The sequence below is a fragment of the Mandrillus leucophaeus genome, unplaced genomic scaffold (assembly GCF_000951045.1).
Source record: "Mandrillus leucophaeus isolate KB7577 unplaced genomic scaffold, Mleu.le_1.0 Scaffold397, whole genome shotgun sequence".
NCBI classification, from domain to species: Eukaryota; Metazoa; Chordata; class Mammalia; order Primates; family Cercopithecidae; genus Mandrillus; species Mandrillus leucophaeus.
Genome location: NW_012104220.1, coordinates 1,119,427 through 1,142,541, shown reverse-complemented (window position 1 = coordinate 1,142,541; position 23,115 = coordinate 1,119,427).

The window sequence follows — 23,115 nt, the reverse complement described above, 5'->3', positions numbered from 1 at the left end:
TGGGCCTTGAACCCAAGTTCGGTCAAACATCATTGCCTTTTCTTAAGATGGGCCTTTAACTCTGTCTTAGGAGAGACTCTAACTCCTTTAAGTTGGGCTTCTAACCCAATCCCATCTTTTATCCAGGAACCCCACCACTTACCCAAAATCAGGCAATCAGTGCTGTGGTCTATTTATTTGGGGTCAGGTGTCTCTTCAGTGTCATCCCTTCCTGGTTTGCCAGGAAAATGTTACCAGGAAGAGATCCCCATTTAGACTCCAAGAGAGGGTTCTTGGATTTCCCACAAGAAAGAATTTGAGTTGAATCCACAGAGTGAAGTTAATGCAAGTTTATTAAGAAAGTAAAGGAATAAAGAATGGCTACTTCATAGGCAGAGCAGCAGCATGGGCTGCTTGACTAAGGATGCTTATAGTTATTTCTTTATTGTGTGCTAAACGAGGGGTGGTTTATTCATGAGTTTTCCAGGAAAGGGGTGGGCAATTCCCAGAACTGAGGGTTCCTGCCCTTTTTAGACCATATACGGTAACTTCCTGACGTTGCCATGGCATCTGTAAACTGTCATGGTGCTAGTGGGAGTGTCTTTTAGCATGCCAATGCATTATAATTAGCATAAAATGAGCAGTAAGGATGAGCAGAGGTCACTTTCATTGCCATCTTGGTTTTGGTAGGATTTGATTGGCTTCTTTACCACGTGCTATTTTATCAGTAAGTTCATTGTGATCTGTGTCTTGTGCCAACCTCCTATCTTATCCTGTGACTGAAAATGCTTAACCTCCTGGGAATTCAGTCCAGTCCATCACAGCTTTATTTTACCCAGTTCCTATTCAAGATAGAGTCGGCTCTGGTTCAAACGCCTCTGACAATGTTTACATTTCACTCTAGAATGGGAAAAATATACTTCCCTGGGTTGGGACATCTGACTTGCTTTGCCCAGTGAAATGTTGGCAAAGGATATGTGCCAGTTTCAAGCTAAGGTCTTACAAGGCAATTTGTGCTGCTACTTACACCCTTGAGTTCCTGTGATCCACAACGTAAAAAAAATTTTAGAAGTATTGCTGACCCTACAGCCTGAAGCCCAGAGAGAAGACCTGAAACCAGCAGGAGGGCTGAGTTCAGCTTGGTACAGCAGGTGCAGCCTACCTGGATTGGCTGATGTGCAACCAACCTGAGGACTCCTGAGCATAAAACTAAATTTGTTTTGGTGTAAGATTTTTGAGTGAATAAACAGCAAAGCAGCTCCAGTAAATATTCCTGGCTTTGTCAGTTCTTTCTCTTACCTCTTAGTTCTTAATTTTCCTTCTTCTTAGTATACTTTTTTGGACTTACTTCCCTCCGCAAATCCTAAAAATATTTGTGACTCTGAGGGTTTGTTCCTAGGACAACTGTACTTTTTACTTTTTAAATTATCCAGGACAATCTCAATGACTGTTATGTTTAAAACTTCCACCTACGGTGTGATGAGTCAAGGTCCTTATCACTCACCCTGTTCTTAGGGACTTCAGGCTCTTGTCTGGTGTCGTAAACTGGATATATCCCCCTGGATACTTTATGGGAATTGAATCTCTTTTTATTTTTATTTTTTGAGACGGAGTTTCACTCTTGTTGCCCAGGCTGGAGTGCAACGGTACGATCTTGGCTCACCACAACCTCCGCCTCCCGGGTTCAAGTGATTCTCCTGCCTCAGCCTCCCGAGTAGCAGGGATTACAGGCATATGCCACCACCTCCAGCTAATTTTGTATTTTTAGTAGAGACTGGATTTCTCCATGTTGGTCAGGCTGGTCTTGAACTCCCAACCTCAGGTGATTCACCTGCCTCAGTCTCCCAAAGTGCTGGGACTACAGGCGTAAGCCACTGTGCCCAGCCAGGAATCTTAAATTAAAGGCTTCCTCAGCCAAACGTATATTACCCCCCATACTCTTAAACTTACTTTTTTTTTTGGAATCAACCCCAGAAGCAAACACCAAACTCTGTCCTGCTGTGGGACCTTTTTTGTAGTTCCTATTCCTTCTTCCTGGAGAACACTACAGCTGCCTCTTAAGCAGCTCATTGTCACTCATCAAACCTCAGCTCAGAAGACAGTTCCCAAAAGAGTCTTTTGTTGACCACCCTGAGTGAAGGTGCCTCCTCTACTCAGTTTATTAGCTATTTTTAATATATTTCTATAGTGTTGAAAAGCATTAATCATTCGTTTACTTATGTGACAATTTCCCCACCTAAAATGTAAACTTTATGAAGGCAGAGAACTTTCTGATCTATTGACCATATACTCAGTTTCTAGCCTACGGGTTAGCAAGGAATAGTTTCCCAATAAATATTTTACAATGAATGAATAAACTTTTTAATTTTATTTTTGGACAAATGGCACTATCATTCTTCCAATTATCCCTTCCAGAATTCTGAGAGCCATCCGTATATTCTTACTCTTCTTCTCTTTTGTTACTCCCCACCATTTGATTGGGGGATAATGCTTACCAGTCAGTATGTCTCAGGTTCTAGAATATTACATTTATCCCAGTGAGTTATATAGCATCTACTTTTTGCTTAGGGTTTTTTTTTTTTGGTTGAACTTCAAGGGGTATAAGCAAGGAATACTATGACAGACATGACACTAAGTGAAAAAAAAAATAGCTAAGATTGCAAATGACTTCTATTTTACTGAAATATTAGTAATCTTGGCCACTATACATATTTTGGTGGCACTTCCTCATGAAACAGTGGGAGTCAACCAGAAAAGGCTAATGTGGCCTTATGATAGGGAAGAGTAAAGTGAGGAAAGATGAAAAAGAAGGAAAATCCCTCCATTTCCAGGGATCTGATTATGTTGCAATATTTGAAGGGTAAAAGGACCCTGTTGTTTTGTTTTGTTTTGCTTTGTTTCTGGGGTGGTAAGTGGCAGGCAGAATTTAAAATAATGACTAATGGCAACTGTCATGCCATGATGACTTCAAGTAATCATTGAAAAGATAGCATTGAGGAAAAGTCTAATCATTTTACGGGCAGGAGTCTTGAATGAGAATAAAGAACTCTTCCTTAATTGACATCATTACATTACTCACCACCCTAAGGCAACAGGTAAGCAAGCCTTAAATTGTCAGTTGCTTTCATTTATTTCATTTGCTTTTGTTAATTTCTTTGGTGCATAATTCACCCAGTGGCAGTAAAGAGAATAATTTTTTTACTTTTGTTTGTTCTATTGAAGTGGCAGACCTCAGGACTGACACTTTATAATAAAGACTATTGTAATGCCATTGTGTTCTTACTTGTGTTTTCATTTTCTTATTAAGGCTGGGAAGAAAGTAGCTGCTCCCTCTGTGTTTTCCTTTGCCTTATGAAGAGATACTTATTTTTGAATTTCCTAAGAGATATTACTTTTAGTCAGCAGACTGGTTCTCTATGAATGTGAAATTTATGACAGACACGTTACTTTTTAAAATTATTGTTTATTTATCTTCTTGTTATTTCTTATAACATACTCTCTCTTCAATCCCTCTGTTTTTAAAATTTTTACCCAATATATGCCAGCTTTCCTACTGGCTTGTGGAGATTTTTCTATTCTAATGCCACCTGATGTTCAGGTTACTTCAGTTTCAATTATTATAGTTTTTCTTACTTTTTCTAAACCCAGCTATTAGAAATATGCTCTGCCCTGACCCATTATGTCCAACACCTCTTCTCATTTCTGAGATGTTTCCCTAAGGTTCTGCCACCTTGCCTATGTGAAATTCTAGCCTTTTTCCTGAAAAATAACCAGAAACCTTCAGCTCTTGTAACTGTCATCCTACTCTTATCCTCAGCTCTCCTGGTCCTGCCACATTCTCTTTATATACCAATTGTCTTTTGCCCTCCTTTTTGGATCTCGCTTTTGCTACTTCTCAGGAGTGGAACAGTTCCTCAATATGGTAACTATCTTTCGTGATCTCTTCCAAATGTCTCCTGAATTTGACTTCCTCCTGGCACTAGGCCTTTATTATTTCCAAGAGCACTGCCTCTGTCATTTGTGCCTTTTGAATCTTTCTTTCTAGCAAACAGTTTACACTCTACTTATGAAAATACAACAAGACATCGACGAATAAGAAGAATGGCTAATATTTACGAAGATTTTATTATGTATTGGATCCTAATCTCAGTGCATTATCTCATTTAATCCCCACAAAAGTCCTGTGAAATGGGCACAGTATTATTTCTATTTGTGTTATGACAAAACTGAGTTACAAAGAGGTTAACTCACCCAATGACACATGGCAAATGGTGGGGGGAAAAGAACAACTTTACCTCAGAAACAATTTTAGTTAGAATGATCATAAATAGAATATGTGAAATGAACATTCAGAAAAATTTATTAGACATCATTTGAATTACATAGAGTATTTAAATGGGAGACAGATAAGGGTAGTGTAAGTCCTTCAGTTTGGAGATGAACGAGAAAATATGTCAGCTTGTAAGGCAAGCTTGGCCTAGTTGCATAAGCATGTTTGATAAGAACTACACAACAGTGGAGAAGGGTCAGATGATGATGTTCAGGTCCTGCCATGAGACCTTTGAGATTAGGGTCCAGATTGAGATCTTTAGGGCACCTAAGCACTGCAGAGATCATTGTATCCATCTCTTTATGTGATTATTATTTCTAAATAATAGTTATAAAATTGATCTAAGAAATTTTTTTAATCTCATTTTTTCCATGATGACTATTCGTTTCTTAAAAAATAATCCTATTCTTGTAAAAAATAAATGCCTACTGTTTTGGTGTCCCTGTGTCGAGTAATGCTTTCAACATGTGTTTGGTCATACTATTAAGTAACTAGTTACTGTACGAACAGCATAAAAACAGCAAATCATGCAAGGCAAAACTGCTATTCTTAATAAGTCATGAATCCAACAACAATGTGATTTTCTGGAAATTCTGTCCGAATTGGATAGATTGAAGGCAGTTTCAGAGGAAGGTGGTATTTCTTTCTCTTGGACTCCACTTTGGTGTATTACTTTTCCTAAAACAAAGAATGCCTCAAAAACAGGAGCAACTCCTAGTCTCCTTTACAGGTTCAGCCTCCAGGGGTTTTCATAGAGACAGACTAGAAAACCATGTGGTCCATGAGACAGCCAAGGAGCAGACTCAAAACACACTCTTTAGACCAGGGGTATTCAATCTTTTGACTTCCCTGGGTCACATTGAAAGAACTGTCTTGGGCTACACATAAAATACAATAATACTAACAATGGCTGATGAAAAAAAAACAAAAAACACAACTCATAATGTTTTAAGAAAGTTTAAGAATTTGTGTTGGTCTACTTTCAAAGCTATCCTCGGCCTCATGCAGCCTATGGGCCTGAGTTGGACAAGCTCACTGTAGACACACAGCTTCTTATGAGTTTAAGAAGTTCTTAAACTTCTCTCTTGCCAAAAAAAAGTTTTAGTTTGTACCAAGTGTGAACCACCTACTAGTGTCCCGACAATGACTGTGATCCACACTAACGTTTGTTCTCTTCAAAGGTAAGCAAGCCCAATAAGACAGCCTTGCACTTCTTCTGAAGAAAAGTATGCAAAACTTGGTTTGTAAACTCTTTGTGTGTGCTTAATCATTTTCTCAGAGAGAAGGAGCCTCAAATCTAAAAAGCATTATAAACCATTGTCCTATTTTTTCAGCCATTCACCCTAAAAAAATAATTAGCTGCACTGAACTAAAGAAAAACTGCTCCTTCTTATTTTAATTTAGCTGGTGAGATAGATCATTCTGAAGTTCTGTCTCTTATCTCTTATTCAGAATCTGTCCTAGAGGCTCAAAATAGAGACAAGACTCAGGACTTCAGCAGGATGCATTTTATCAGCTAAATTTTAATAAGAACTGTTTTTCTGTAGCTTAATCCACCTAATTGTGTTTTCAGGGTGAATGGCTGTAAATTTGAGGAAATGATGTCCCTAAATTGTCTGTCTCCCCTCTTTGTACTGCCTCAAAGAATCAGATGAAGTAGTCTCCATTAAGGAGTAGAATTAAATTTAGGATAGTACACTGTTTTTTAGAAAAACCTAAACCTGTATTTAATTTTATTAACAAGGGACTTGGGGAACCTTGATATGAAGCTCTTTCCATATTACGAAGCAACTGCAATCTATACTAAATATGCTTATCATAAAGACCCAAGCTTCAATGAATTCTTCAAATCTTAGGTGCAATCAATTATTATAAATGATGTTCATAAGCCTGGAACTCATTTAATGCTCTCTATTGAGCCTGTTTCTCATAGCCTGTAAGGTAGAAAATCTGTCACATGCAGTAAAATATCATTCGTTTATTCATTTCATTCACTTTGTAAGAATGCTATTCAATGCAACTGATATTATTTGTTCTTCTAATATGTGATGTCAGAGTATGTTGCTACAGGGATTTAAAGAGTTGTAAAATTTAAAAAAAAAGTCTTTGTTATCAAGGAATTTGTGACTTAATAGTAGTTTTAGTCAACCACATGCATTCCTCCTTTAAATGTAGAATGGATTAATATTTTTAGCACAAACAAGTGCTTCGAGGTTCAGAGGAATGTGAGATTACCTTTGAATGAAGGATCAAAGAATACTTTGTGAAGAATTTGAAAATTGAAGCCAGATAGAATTTAGACTGGTGGAGGTGGGAACAGGAATAGAATGATTTTGTTCTATGTTAAAAAGCCTTTTTTATATAGCTTTTCTGCCTATGGAAGTGTGAAAATAGAATGTACTATATTTTTACTATACATTCTCTTCTGTGTCTTTTTAAACTTTACTGTATACCTCAGACTTAGTTCAAAATCAGTACATAGAAAGAGCGATTCAGTTTATTAAAAGTTATGTAAAATATATTTGGTTATCACTTTTTATACTATTATATTTATTTTTAATTATAAGTATTTCATTTTTGTATTAAAATTTGTGGATTAATTTATTTAACCAGTGCATGATAAATGACACTTAGTTTATTATTATATTTTACTAGTTAAAAATCATTTGACCAGTCTCTCATGTGGAGAATTTAGATTATTTCAAGTCATTTTTAGTATAAATACTATAGCCACAGACATTCTTACCCACAGGTACAAATGTAGGTGAAGATACATTTCTACACAGGAGAATTGCTGGGTCATGGGGTATGTACATTTAAATCTTGATAGATATAGTCAAAAAGTATTCTACAATGATCAATTTTTATTACCACAAAGAATGTACAGGATTACTAGTTTCCCTACACAATCCCCTACACCAGGTATTACTAAATTTTTATATTTGTCTATACAGTGGCATAATATTGTAGTTATAATTTGTACTTTTTATTAAAAATGAGGTTGAAGATTTTTTCTTTTATTTGAAAGTTAATGATTGTGATTCCAGTAACAGCAGAAAAAACTTACTGAGGACAAACCTCCACTGAGAAAAACTGGAAATGTTGCTCTCTCTCTTCTCTCACCCTTTCTCTCACTTTTGTTCTTCATAAATATATAAAGAAAATGTGAAACTATGAAAGAAAAGTAAATGGAAGATCTAAGACTGAAAAACACAGTAGCTCAAAATAAGACCTCATAGAAAGATTCAACAGATTAGACAAATAATGCAACAAAAACAACCTATGAGGAGACATGGCCAGGAATATTTGAAAAGTGATAGAGAGATGTAACCCCTGGTTCCCCTCCTTCAAGCCATAAAACACAAAGAAAATCATACCCGGGCACAACAAGGTACAACTGCTGGAAGCCAAAGACAAAGAGAAAATCTTGAATAGCAGCCAGAGAAAAAGACTATTGCTTTTACTAGATAAATCATGCAATTGACATGTAATTTTTAGGAAAAGAAGCAGGAAGACATTTGAAAAGCATTAAAAGTGATGAACAAAAACAAGTCCTAATCTAGAATCCACTACTGCTTGAAAATATCCTTTATAAACGAAAAAACTAGGTATTTTAGACAATCAAAATAGAGGGCATTTTTCTACAAGCAGAACTACACCAAGGAATCATTACAGGGAACTATTTATACGGAAGGAAATGAGTTCAGATAAAGCATGAGGATGCTGGAATAAAAATGAAGGTGATTTGAAAGAGTGAATATGTTGGTAATCCAAGTGAATATTGATTACATAAAATAATAATGATAACGTGTAGGATTTTGAGATGTATAAAATTAACATGCTCATTAATATCACAAAAGGAGAGACGGGCATAAACAGAGTCAATTATTCTAAGTTTCTTGCATTCTCATGTGTTTTAATTTCTAAAATCTGAAAAATCTTTTTATTTTATTTTTTTAAATGACATATAAGTTATACACATTTATGGGGTGCATAGTGATGTTTTGACACATATTATGTGTAGTGATCAGATCAGAATAATTGGCATAACCATTATCTGGAATATTTATCATTTCTTTGTGTTTAGAACATTCAGTATCCTTCTATATTTTATTGTTAACTATAGTCATCTGACAGTGTTTTAGAACACATGAACTTACTCCTCCTATTTAGCTGTAATGTTGTAGCCTTTAACAAATCTCTCCTTATCCCTCCTTCTTTCTACCATTTCCAGTTACTAGTCTCTTGTTCTACTTTTTGCTTCTATGAGATTGACTTTTTAAAGCTTCCACATATGAGTGAGAATATGCAGTTTTTGACTTTCTGTTCCTGGCCTATTTTGTTTAAGATATTGTTCTCTAGTTTCATCAATGTTGCCATGATTGACTGACAGGATTTCATTGTGTTTTATGGCTGAATAGTATTCCACTGTGTACATTTACCACATTTATTTTATCCACTTATCTGTGGTTCAACACTGGTTATTTTCATATCTTGGCTCTTGTGAATAGTGCTACAATAAACATGAAGGTGCAGATGTTCCTTTGATATACTGATTTATTTTCCTTTAGATAAATGCTCAGTAGTTGGGTTGCTGGAAAACATGGTGATTCTATTTGTAGTTTTTTGAGGAACCTCCACACTGTTCTCTATAGAAGCTGTACCAGTTTATATTCCCTCCAGTAATGTCTACAAATTCTCTTTCCTCTGTATCCTTGCCAACATTTTTTAAATATCTATTTGAACTGGGATATGATGATACCTTATTGTGGTTTTGAGTTGTATTTTCGTTATTCATAATGTTGAGCATTTTTAATAGATTTATTGGCCATTTGTATGTCTTCTTTTGAGAAACGTCTGTTCAGATCATTTGTACATTTTATATTCTGATTTTTTTGTTGTTGTTGAGATGTTTGAGTTCTTTAAATATTCTGGATATTAATCCTCTGTCAGATTAATAGTTTGCAAATATTTTCTTCCATCCTGTAGGTTGACTTTTCACTTGTTATTTCCTTTAATGTACAGAAGTCTTTTAGTCTGATATAATTTCATTTGTTTATTTTTGCTTTTGTTGCCTGTGCATTTGAGGTCTTATTCACAATATTTTTTCCCAGACACATGTTCGGAAACATACTCTATGTTTTGTTGCCTGTGCATTTGAGGTCTTATTCACATTATTTTTTCCCAGACACATGTTCGGAAGCATACTATATGTTTTCTTATAGTAGTTTTATAGTTTGGTGCCCTACATTTAGGCCTTCTATCAATTTTGAGTAGATTTTTGCATTGGGTGAAAGGAGGAGATTTAGTTTCATTCTTCTGCATGTAGATAATCAGTTTTCTCAGCACTGTTTATTAGACTGTTCTTTCCCCCAGTGGGTGTTCCTGGTGTTTTTGTCAAAAATTACTTGGCTATAAGTATATAAATTAATTTCTGGATTTTATACTCTGTTCCATTGGTCTATATGTCTGTTTTCATGACATTACCATGCTGTTTTGTTTATTACATTTTTGTAGCATATTTTGAAGTCTGGTACTGCGATACCTACAGGTTTGTTCTTTTTGCTCAACATTCCTTTAGCTATTTGGGGTCTTTTGTGGTTCCATACAATTCTTAAGACTTTTTTTTCTATTTCTATGAAGAATGTCATTGATGTTTTGATAGGGACTGCATAGAATCTGTAGATTGCTTTGGATAGTATGGTCATTTTAACAATACTTATTCTTCTGATTTAGGAGCATAGGATGTCTCTCCATTTATCTGTATCTTCTTCAATTTCTTTCACCAATGTTATGTGGTTTTCCTTGCCAAGGTCTTTCTCCTCCTTATTTAAATTTATTCTTAGGTATTCATTTTTTATGGCTACTGTAAATAGGATTTCCTTTGTGCTTTCATTTGTAGCTAGTTTGTTGTGCATGCATAGAAATGCTACTGGTTATTATATGTTGATTTTATATTATGAAAATTTACTAAATTTGTTTTACAGTTCAAAAGTTTTTGGTAGAATATTTAGGTTTTTCTATACATAAGATAATGTCAGCTGCAATCAGGGACAATTTGACTATCTCCTTTTTAATTTGAATGCCCTTTATGTTTTTTATCTTGCTTAAATTCTCCAGCCAGAACTAGCAATACTATGTTGAATAAGAGTGGTAAGAGTGGATATTTCTGGTTAGTTTCAGTTCTTAGAAGAAAAGATTTAAACATTTCTTCATTAAATAAGATGTTAGCTATGGATTTGTTAGATATGTACTTTATAAGGTTGGCGTACTTTCTTTCTACACCTAATTTATTGAGAGTTTTTAATCACAAAGGAGTGTTGAATTTTACCAAATGTTTTTTTCTGCATCTATTTAAACAGTCATATGTTTTTGTCCTTCATTCTATTAATATGATGTGTGATCTTTATTGGATTCTGTATATTGAATCATACTGGAATTCCTGAAATAAATCCCAGTTGATCGTGGTATATTATCTTTTGGATATGTTATTGGATTTTGTTTGCTTGTATTTTGTTGAGAATTTTTGCGTCTATGTTCATCAAGGATATTGGCCTATAGTTTTATTTTCTTGTCGTGTCCTTGTCTGATTTTGATATCAGGGTCATGTTGGCCTCGAATGAGTTGGGAAGAATTACCTCAGCTTTAATTTTGTTCAATGGCTTGAGAAGAATTGATATTAACTTTTCTTTAAAGATTTGATAGAATTCAGCAGTGAAACCATCCACCTCTGGACTTCTTTTAGTTGGGAGTATTTTATTACTGATTTAATCTTGTTACTTGTTACCTGCCCTCTTCTGGTTAGATGGCTTAACATACGGTCAGTCCTGGTGCATGTTTCAAGTGCTAATGAAAAGAAGGTAAGCTTTGTAGTTGTTGGATAAAATGTTCTGTAACTGTCTCTTAGGTACATTTGTTTCATGCTGTAGTTTAAAGTCAATATTCTTTGTTGATTTTCTGACTAGATGATCTGGCCAATGATGAGTGTAGGATGTTGAATTCCCAACTATTATTTTATTAGGGCCTTTCTTTTAGATATAATATTTGCTAAGCATACTTTGGTGCTCTGGTGTTGGGTACACATATATTTAAAATTGTGATATTCCACTGCTGAATTGATTCCTTTATTATTATATAATTTTCTTCATTTTCTCTTTTTACAGCTTTTGACTTGAAGTTGATTTTTCTGGTATGAATATCGCTACTCCTTCTTGCTTTTGATCTTCATACATGTGGAATACATCTTTCCATCCTTTCACTTTCAGTCTATGTGTGTCCTTGCAGGTGAGATGATTTTCCTATAGGCAGAATATAGCTTTGTCTTGTTTTTTAAATCCATTTTGCCAATCTACATTTTTAAATTTTTGGCTATAGTTTTTATTTTAAACTTTATATTTTAAATATAATTTGGGTACATAATAGGTGTATATATTTATAGGGTACATGAGATATTTTCATACAGGCAAGGAATGACTAATAATAATATCACGGTAAATGAGGTATACTTTAAAAGTATATTTTAACTCACCTGAAAATATTTTCTAGAGTTTTCAATAAAAGCATCAAAGCAAAATAGAATAATTCAAGTAGAGAAAAGTTCCATTTCATAGAAAAACATCTGATGTGAAAATCCTAAATAAAACATTAGCTAGTCAAATACAGTAATGCATCACATAAGAAGATATCAGACATCAATTCAGCCATGGTGGAAGAATAGTACTGGAATTACAATCTCATCATACCTAAGAAAACTAGAAAACAATATGAAACACCTCTTTTTCAGACATTTAGTGACAAGACAGCATTATGATCTCTGAGAGAAGGTAAACAAATAAGTCCTACTATCTTACCTTTTTTAAACTATGGAGAAACTTTCAAGACTATGGTGCAAAGAGAGTAAACCCAAGCAGAACACAAATGTTTCTTTGAATTAAGGAGAAAGAGATCAGAGTTTAAAGAGGTTAAACTGATTGGAAAAACTACGTCTCAGAGACTTCTGCTTCTCTTAATGATGGAAGAACAATAGTTGGATTTACATTGCCATCTTAAACAATAAAAAGACTGGATAAAATATATAAAACAACTTATTATGGACACTGGACAACTGGTAGCACATAGCTATAATCCCCGAGAGATGGGAGTTTCACAGAGAAAGAGCTCATGAGATATGCATGGGGATTTCTTTAAGTCTTCAACTGATTTTAGTGGGCATATGTGTGGACTGTGACTCCACAAGAGTGGAGAAAGAATCACGGGAAAGCAAATAATCATCAGAGTTCACACAATGTTGAGAAATTTTGTGTTCCCATTAGTCAATGTGAAGTGGTCTCCAAAATACATGGAGATTAGAGTACATTCCTTTGGTAATGGGATTAAACAAGCACTATTTACTCCTTGGGACTGACCCAAACATAAAAGCAAGCACTCCAAATATTAAACTGATTTCTACGACATTATATGTAGCCAGAACAATGTTGAACATTCATAAAAAAGAATTCCAAAAGGTAACAATATAAAATCAATTATATTCATCATCCAGAAATTATCAGGAATGCAAAGAAGTGTGAAACTATGACCTGTAAACAGGAGAAATACCAATCAATAGAAACAGATACAAGAATGAGGAAAAGAATTAAATCAGAAGGCAACATACTAAGTTTCCTGTGTTAAGAATGAGGTAAAAGTAGGACATAATGAGGAGAGAAATAGAGTATATATAAAAGATCTAACGGAAATGCTAGAGGTAAAAAACACAACATAAAAAATATATACTGAACAGAATAATAACAAATTAGAATATAGAGAACAGATAGTGAACCTGAAAGTATAACAATAAAAACTTTGCAAAAATTAAGCACAGATAAAAAATATCCTGGAAAAAAAAGAGCTCTAATGGTTGGTAAAACAATATCAAGCAATCTAATATAAATGTCATTAGATTCCCAGAAGTGAAGGAGACAGAGGAAAGAGAAGTGCCAGTCAAAGATTATCTGAAGAAATTACAATTAAAGTTTTCCAAATTTGAAGAAAAGTATGAAATCGTAGATTCACCAACTAATGTTGATGATGGGTTGATGGGTGCATCAAACAACTATAGCACATGTATACCTATGTAACAAACGTGCACGTTCTGCACATGTATCCCAGAACTTAAAGTATTATAAAATAAATAAATAAAATAGAAAATAATTAAAGGAAATCACACTATGGTATATTAAAATAATTTGCAATAAACACTGGTAAAAGGACATTTTTTAAAGAAACCAGAGGAAAACAGGAATATTACTTACAGAAGAACAGAGGTAACTACCACAATAGATTCTTTGTCAGAATCTGTGTAAGTCAGAAGACAAAGGAGAAAAAGAAAGTAATAAAAAGACAAAAAGTGTAGGGGGGGTGGAAAGCCTATAAATCTAGAATTTAATACTCAAATAAAATACTTTTCAGAAAATGAAATACAATAAAAACAATTTTAGTGAAAAGCTGAAATAATTTATTAGCAGCCAACCTATATTGTCAGATATAAAAAGGAATTTCATCAAAGAAAAATAATTTCAGATAAAAACTTGAATCACCATAAAACAATAAATATTTTCAAAAATGTAATGTACATGTAAAGTAAAATATGTAGGCAAGTTATTATTTTTAGTTTTATAAAAAGATAACTGATAATTTAAATTAAAAATCATAACAACATTAAATGGGGTTTATAAAATATGTAGAAGTAAAATGTATGATAATAATAGCCCAAAGAATAGGAGAGAGAAAATTGGAGTATGTTTTTGTAAAGTTTATATACGAATCATGAAGTAGTATAATACAATGTCAAGGAGACTTTGATAACTTAAAGATATATACTGTATACCTTAGAGTAATCACTAAATGTAAAACAAAGAAATATAGGTAATAAGCCAATAGTCAAGATAGAAAAGAGTCATGAAAATGTACTCAATATAAAATTAGCCAGAAGGCCAGTCACAGTGGCTCACGCCTATAATCCCAGCACTTTGGGAGGCCAAAGTGGGTGGAAGAGCTGAGGTCAGGAGTTTGAGACCAGCCTGGCCAGCATGGTGAAACCCTGTCTCTACTAAAAATACAAAAATTAACTGGGTGTGGTGTTGTGCACCTGTAGTCCCAGCTATTTGGGAGGCTGAGGCAACAGAATCGCTTGAACCTGGGAGGCAGGGGTTGCAGTGAGCCAAGATCACACCACTGCACTCTAGCCTGGGCAATAGAGGGAGACTCTGTCTCAAAAACAAGGAAGCCAGGAAAAGGGAAAATAAACAAATAAAAACAGGTAAATTGAAGAGGGAAAAATAGTAAGAGCCTAGAGTTAAGCCCAACCATAGTGATAACTATATTAAATATAAATGGTCTAAACATTTAAACTGAAAGGCAAAGATTGTCAGACTTGATTAAAAAGTAAGGCAACTGTCTGCTATCTATAACAAATTGACTTTAAATATAAATATGCAAATAGAATAAAATGAAAAGAATAGAATAACTCTTTACCATGGACCCCAATAAAAAGAAAGCTGGAATTGATATATTAATATTACACAAAATAGACTTTAGAACAAGGAATATTATCAGGAATACAGAGGGATATTTTAGCTTGATAAAGGAATTAATTCATCAGAAGGACATAATAAAAATATGTATGCATTTGATAATAGAACTAAAAATTACTTGAAGTTAAAACTGATAGAACATAAAAGAGAAATAGACAAATCTACAACTATAATTAGCATAAAAACTTTTCTCAGTTATCAATTGAAAATTTATGTAGAAAAGTAGAAAGTATAAAGACTTGAAGAAGCACCACAAACAAACATACCTAATTGACATTTATAGGCTACTCCACAAAACAGCAGCAAAATACATATGTCTTTAAAGTATACACAGATCATTCATCAAGATAGATGTTCTACCATAAAAATATCTGAATAAGTTTCAAATGATTTAAATCATAAAACCTTCATTCTCTAACCACAACAGATTTAAAATAGAAATCAGGAATAGAAATATATTCAGAAAACAACTAACATAGGAAAAGTAAATAAGAAACTTTTAAATAACTCATGGGTTTCAAAATATATCACAGTAGAAATATATTAAATTGATTGAAATAAAAACAAAAAATATTAAAATACACAGTAGTTGCCTCACAGAAGTTGCCTTCTGTGTATTTTAATAGCTGTATATTCTGCATATATCTGTATATTATGTATAATTTTGTATATTTTAATAGCTTGATTGCTCAAGCTATTCTGTGCATTGTAGGATGTTTTGCAGTATCCCTCATTCTTATCCACTAGATGCCAGTAGCACTCTCTTCCTCTGCTGTGACAACCAAAATCTCTCCAGATGTTACCAAACATCCCTTAAAAGGCAAAATTACCCCTAATTGAGAATCATTGAGCAAAGGTAGTGCTCAGAGGAAAAATATACCATTAAATGCTGGTACTAGAAAAGAAAAAAAGGTTTAAAATGAATGCTGTAAGGAATAAAATATAAATAAGAAACCAGAAATTTAGCACATTTACCTTCGACTAAGAAGAAATAAGTAAGAACAAGAGAATAAATTAGACAAATAGGAAATCAATTATAATTCTATGTAATACTAATTAACATTTAAATGTTATTTGAATAAATGGCATTAAAATATACTAAAAAATACTATTTAGTATACCAATATACTAAAAAATACTGAGGGATAAATTTTATCAATTATGTGCAAGGACTGAACACTGAAAACCTAAAAATACTGCTGAGAAGTTAAGAAAGACCTAAATCAAGGGAGTGCTATATCATGTTCATGGATTTTTTTTTTTTGAGACGGAGTCTCACTCTGTCGCCCAGGCTGGAGTGCAGTGGTGTGATCTCGACTCACTGCAAGCTCCGCCTCCCGGGTTCATGCTGTTCTCCTCCCTCAGCCTCCTGAGTAGCTGGGACTACAGGTGCCCACCACCATGCCTGGCTAATTTTTTTGTATTTTTGGTAGAGACAGGGTTTCACTGTGTTAGCCAGGATGGTCTCGATCTCCTGACCTCGTGATCTGCCTGACACGGCCTCCCAGAGTGCTGGGATTACAGGCGTGAGCCACCACACCTGGCCGGTTTATGGATTAAAAGATGCAATATTGATTGTCAAGATATCATTTTTCTGCTAATTGATTCACAGATTCAATGCAACCCCAAATTGAGAAAAACTTTTATTTTTTGTTAAGAGGCAAGCTTTTTAAAATTTATATGGAAATGTAAAGTACCTAGAATACGTAACACAATTTTTAAAAAGACCAAAGTTGAAGAATTACATCCGTTGACTTCAAGACATCTGTAAAGCTACTGTAATCAAGACAATGTTATATCACTGCTAAGATAGAAAAAACTTCACGATTTGACTAATTTGGCATTTATAGAACGCCACCTAAACACTACCTTCAACAAGATAATAAATAATAGCAGAAAAACATGTCTCTTCGAAGTGAACATGGAGCTTACAGCAAGATAGAGCATATGCTGAGTAATACAATTCTCAATATATTTAAAATTATTGAGATTAGATATATCTTTGACAAAAACAGAAGTAAATTAGAACCCAATAACAATAGATTATCCAAAAAAATTTTAATTATTTAAAAAGTAATCACTTCTAACTACCTTGTCTGATAAAAATAAAATAAAAAGGGCAATTGAAAAGTATTTTGAAACATATGATTAAACAAACACATCAAATTTGTAGGGTAGAACTAAAACAATTGCTAGATGGAAATGTGTAGCTTTAAATACTACATTAGAAAATAAGATCAAAACTCTATTACCTAAGCATTTGTATTAAGAATCTTACAAAAAAGGTCCAAATTAAGCTCAAAGTAGAAGAAATATAGTAATAACTAATAAAAATTAATAAAATAGAAAATGAGTAAATAGAGTGAAAAATTACTAAAACCAAAAGTTAGTTTATTAGAAAGAGTAATATATTGTTAAATTACTATCTAGACTAATCAAAAACAGAAAGAAAATATGAATTGCTAATATCAAGAATTACATCGTAAGTATCCCTATAGATTTTATAGACTCTAAGGGACAATAAGAGAATAATATGAACATTCGTATTTTTACAATTTAGACGAAATGAACAAATTTCTCAAAATATTCTGATTATGAAAACAACACAAAGCTTAAAACCCGGCAGTCTTTATTTATTAAATAAAATAATTTTTTAATTAAAACTTCCCCCAAAAGAAAACCTTAGACCATACAATTATTTCAAAATAAAGCATTCAATAAAATTCATAGCAAAAACTTTCTCAGAACAGTTATACAACCCAAAACGGTCATCACTGAAACATCTCCAGCCAAAATCATGTTTAAAGGTGAAAGACTAAAAGCTTTTGTTGCTGAGATTAGGAACAAGGTATTGCTGTCCACACTCATTCATCACCTCTATTCATCATTGCTCTGGATATAATATTCAGGGCATCAAAGTTTTTAAAAAGAAGCCAAAAATGACAAGAAAAAAAATTAAAGCTGCTCCAATTGGAAAAGAAGCAGTAAATTTCTCTTTATATATAGATGCCATGATCAAGTTCATATTAAATTCTAAGGTGTAGAATTTAATGTATTAAATATAATTAATAAACTATATTTTTATATGCATATATATTATATACACACAAACATAATTAAGTTATTATTTAATTGAATAAAAATTCAATTATGTTTGTGTGTATGAGATACATATATACATATAACATTCATATCTTTTACTAATATGTGCATACATGCACACATACACACTAACAATTGAATTTAGTAAAGTTGCACAATACAAGGCCAATATAAAAAAATAAATTTTATTTCTTTATATGTTATATTTTATATATTTTAATTTCAGAAAATAGAAGATAAAATTTTAAAACCTTTACAATAATTTCCAAGTTAAAGCAAATATATTGAAGCCTTCTTCACTGAAACCTATAAGACATTGTAGGGGGAAACTGTAGAAGACCTAAAAAATTCAAGAGTTATGCCATGATGATCGATTGCAAGACTCAATATTATTAAGTTGTCAGTTCTTCCTAAATTGATGTATAGATTCAATGCATAGACATACAAAATTCCAACAGGCTTTTTCAGTGTGTAAATTGATAATACAATCCTAAGATTTACAGAGAAATGAAAATGACATAATATACAGAGCAATTTTTAAAAGAACAAAGTTGGAGGGCTTGTATACCTGGTACTGACTCAAAACTCACTATAAAACTACAGATTCAAGACATCATGATATGGGTGCAAGGATAAACATACAGATAATGGAACAGAATAGAGAGTTCATTAATACCCATGTAAATATATTCAAGTGATTTTTTATTAAAATCCCCAAATATTTTAATATTAAAATTATATTTTTTATGAATAATGTTGTCATCACTATATATTTGTATAAAATGTGAATTTTGATTCTTACTCCATATTTTAGAAAATTAAGTAAAACTGAATCATCAACATAAACTAGAATACCATCAGAGAATAGCAGAAAATCTCCATGACTTTGGGGTTGACAAAGATTTCTTAGAACTTACTAGCCATAAAAGAAAAATATTAAATTAGACTTCATCAAAATTGAAAATTTAAATTTTGCTACATCCATAAAATGAATATACTACTCAGCAAAAAAAGCATTTCCAGTAAATGAATGCTCCCATAAAAGTGAACACACTGTACGATTCGATTTATATAAAATTCAGAAACAGGCAAAACTAATATATAGCACTGGCAGATTTTTTTGTATCCTGGTTTAGAGGTAGGGATAAAATGACTGCAAAGAGATAAATGCAATTCTTTTGGAGATAGAAATGATTGGGTCCTAACTTAGATGGTGGTTACATGGGTGCATTCATATGTCAGAACGTACTGTACTGTGTGCACAAAATTGATGCATTTCATTGTATTCAATTTTTATCTCAAAAACTCATTTAAAGAGAAAAATATGCTGTAGTAAAGTTGATTATAAGAATGAAATGGTTAATATTAGATAGTATATCAATTTCTGATGAAACATATCATTAAACCAGAAATAGAAGGGAATATCCTTAACTTTATCAAGTGATAACAGTGAATAAAACTTAAACCAAGCTTGTCCAACCCACGGCCTGCAGTTTGTATGCAGCCCAGAACAACTTCGAATACAGCCCAGCACACATTCATAAACTTTCTTAAAACATTATGAGATTTATGCAGAGACCTTTTTTTTTTTTTTTCAGTGCGTCAGCTGTCGTTAGTGTTAGCGTATTTTATGTGTGACCCAAGACGATCCTTCTTCTTCCAGTGTGGCTCAGAGAGTCCAAAAGATTGGACACCCCTGACCTAAACCTATATGAAACATCATATTTAATCAAGAAACTGCAGATTTTCCCAAGGCTAAGATCAAGACAAAGATGCTTACCATCACTGCTACTTTTTGAGCAATAATGAAGACCCTGGCCAATTTTGTAATTAGGGGTAAAGAAAAAAAAAGTTTAATAATTGAAAAAAGGGATAAACTGCCATTATTTACATATGATATGTTCATCAATAATTAAAAAAAAATTTAGAGACAATGAGCAATCCAATTATTCTATCTAATTAGAGAGTTCAGCAAATGTGCTGCATAAAATAGCTTAAACAAATTAATACCATTTCTCTATGGCAGGGGTCAGCAAACTGCCTCCTAGCCAAATCCAGCTGTCACTTTTTTTTTTTTTTTTTTTTTTTGAGACGGAGTTTCACTCTCGTTGCCCAGGCTGGAGTACAATGGCAAAATCTCAGCTCACCGCAACCTCCGCCTCCCGGGTTCAAGAAATTCTCCTGCCTCAGCCTCCCGAGTAGCTGGGATTTCAGGTATGCACCACCACACCCGGCTAATCTTGTATTTTTAGTAGACACAGGGTTTCTCCATGTTGGTCAGGCTGGTCTCGAACTCGTGACCTCAGGTGATCCACCTGCCTCAGCCTCCCAAACTGCTGGATTACAAGCGTGAGCCACCATGCCCGGCCCACCTTTTTTTTTTTTAATAAATAAATTTGTATTGTAATACAGCCATGTTCACTTGTTTACATATTGTTTAGGGCTGTTTTCTTGCTAATATGGCAGAAGTGAATAGTTAACAATAGAGACGGGTTGGCTCAAAAAGCCCCAAATTGTTCACTATCTGTTCCTTTACAGAAAAATTTTACTGACCCTTGTTCTATAACATCAATTAGAATTAATGTTCTAAGTAATCAATTAGAAAATAACCCAAAAAAGGATGAACCACACATTTATGGAGATAATTAATGTCCTTGTTAAAGAACTTAAAAGCAGATCTAACTAAATGGGATGACATTTCCTATCTACAGATAGGGCAACTTATTATTACAAAATATAATTCTTCTTGAAAATCACCTATAAAGTCAAGGCAGTCCCAATCAAAATTACAGTTGAATCTTTTTAACAGCTTGGCAAACACCTTTTAAACTTTAAATGAGAGATTAAAGAACAATAAAAAAGAAAAGTGAAGAGAGGTGTCCTACTTTTCAGATATTTAGCTAAACCTCAAAATTATTTACTACAAATAATATGGTATTCTGGGAGAAATAAATAGACCAAAGGAGCAGAACTCAGAAAAAGGCTCACTTATATATGAAAAAATAATTGATGATAAATACAACACCACAAGTGGATATATGTATCGTTTAGTGAAGAGTGTTTGAAAACTGCTTACTATTTTGAAAACAAATAAACCTGGATGACTAATTAACATTGAATACAAAGGTGAAGTTCTGATGTAGTAGACATTCAAAGGGTAGATTATAATACTACTGGAAGAAAAGGAAGAAAGTTATCTTGTAATTTGGGGCATAAGTGGAGAACCTCTTAATAACCCCAAAGCACAAATCAAGATACAAATACAAGAACGAATTTGGCTAAATGAAATTAACTATATACATAGTACACAGTATATGGAATTCCTAAAAATCACAAAAACAAAAGAGAACAGAAAACCAATTTGAAATGTGAGAAGGCTTTATATTTATAAAGATAAGTCCCAAACTAATCACAAATATCTTGAGATATTCAAACTCATCAGTAATTGCATGAATCAAATAAAAATAAAATAATAATTGGCACCCATGAGATAAACAAAGGAATTATTATTATTTTTAAGAAACAGAGTCTTGCTCTGTCACCCTGACTGGAGGACAGCAGCACCACCATAGCTCACTGCAGCCTCAAACTCCTGGGCTCAGGCCATCTTTCTGCCTCATTCTACTGAGTAGCTAGGACTACTGGTGTAAACCACCATCCTCAGCTAATTTCTTTCTTTCTTTTTTTTTTTTTTTTTTTTGTGGAGATGGTGGCTCGCTGGGTTGCCCAGGCTGGTCTCAAACTCCTGGCCTCAATTGATCCTCCCACCTCAACCTCTGAAAGCACTGGGATTACAGGCATCAGACACTGTGCCTGATCAGAAATTATTAGTAAAACCAAATCTGTAGCAATTATTGAGAGATAGGAATACTCAGGCACTTCTGGTGAGATTACAGCTATTCTATAAAATAATTTGCAGTGCTTATGAAATTAAGTACATCTACAAACTTAATTACGAGTATATCCGCAATAGTGTATATTCGTACTTACTGTGTATGTGGACATCTTGATTATGGAGTATATGTCCTTCACTGGCCACTCTGAATACATTTCCCACACTTATTAATGTATATGTTTTCATCCTTTGTTGGTTTGTGTACTTCTTTACATCCTTACTATGTATGTATATGTGATGTGTTTATTAGTGTATATTCATGCTTATGTCATGTGTTCATTCTTGCTGAGTATGTCTGCATACTTTCTGAGTATGACTCACAAAACCTACTCCTGTAATATGCTCTAGAGAAATTCTCTCATAGGTTCATAAGCACACTTGTATGAAGTCGTTACATCATCATGCGTTATAGCAAGGAGCTGGAGGAAATCTAGTGATGGAATAGGTTAGAAAATGTGGTAGATCCATACTTCAGAATCCAATACAATACTTCAGTTTAAACCGATAGTATTATAGATACATGGATACTTAAAAAATTCCCTGAGGGAACAAAAGTAAGAAACAGAGCTATACTGTTTATGTAAATTCAAAACATATACACACAAAAACATTTCACATTTTAAAAGGAAATGTGAATGTTCAAGGACATATCTAAATGCATTATAGTAGGTATTTAGTCGGGTACAGGAGTTGAATGCGAATTAGGATCTAGGGTGAAGTGGGAAGAGAGTAAAACAAGGGCAGGGCCTTGCATCAACGTAACAACTGTGCTCATATATGTAAGTGCCCTGCGTAGGAAATTAGGTGAATGAACCCCCTAAATTTATGACTTGTGGTAGGCCTGATGTAACAACTTTTTGTAACTTGCCCAAAATGGGAATAGAAATCAAAGATGAAAAAGAGAATGTCAAATTGAATTGATAAAGCTTAGACATGTATAATGAGCATACATTGAGCATAGATGAGTATATATTACAATGCTTTCTTAGGCTATTTTAGCACATCTTTACTAAAAATTATATGAGATAATTCAACAAATACCAATGAAACACTTTATTTTTTGTATTTATTTCAAAATGATCCTCATAATTTATAATATGGTTTAAATATATTTTTCCCAAATTATAGTAAATACACTTTGCAAAGTCATTCTTTCTAGATGGAATTAAATTACTTACCTTGGTAATGGAGAGTCACCGGAAGGATGTAAATGAGTTGTTAACATGGCACTTCATTGC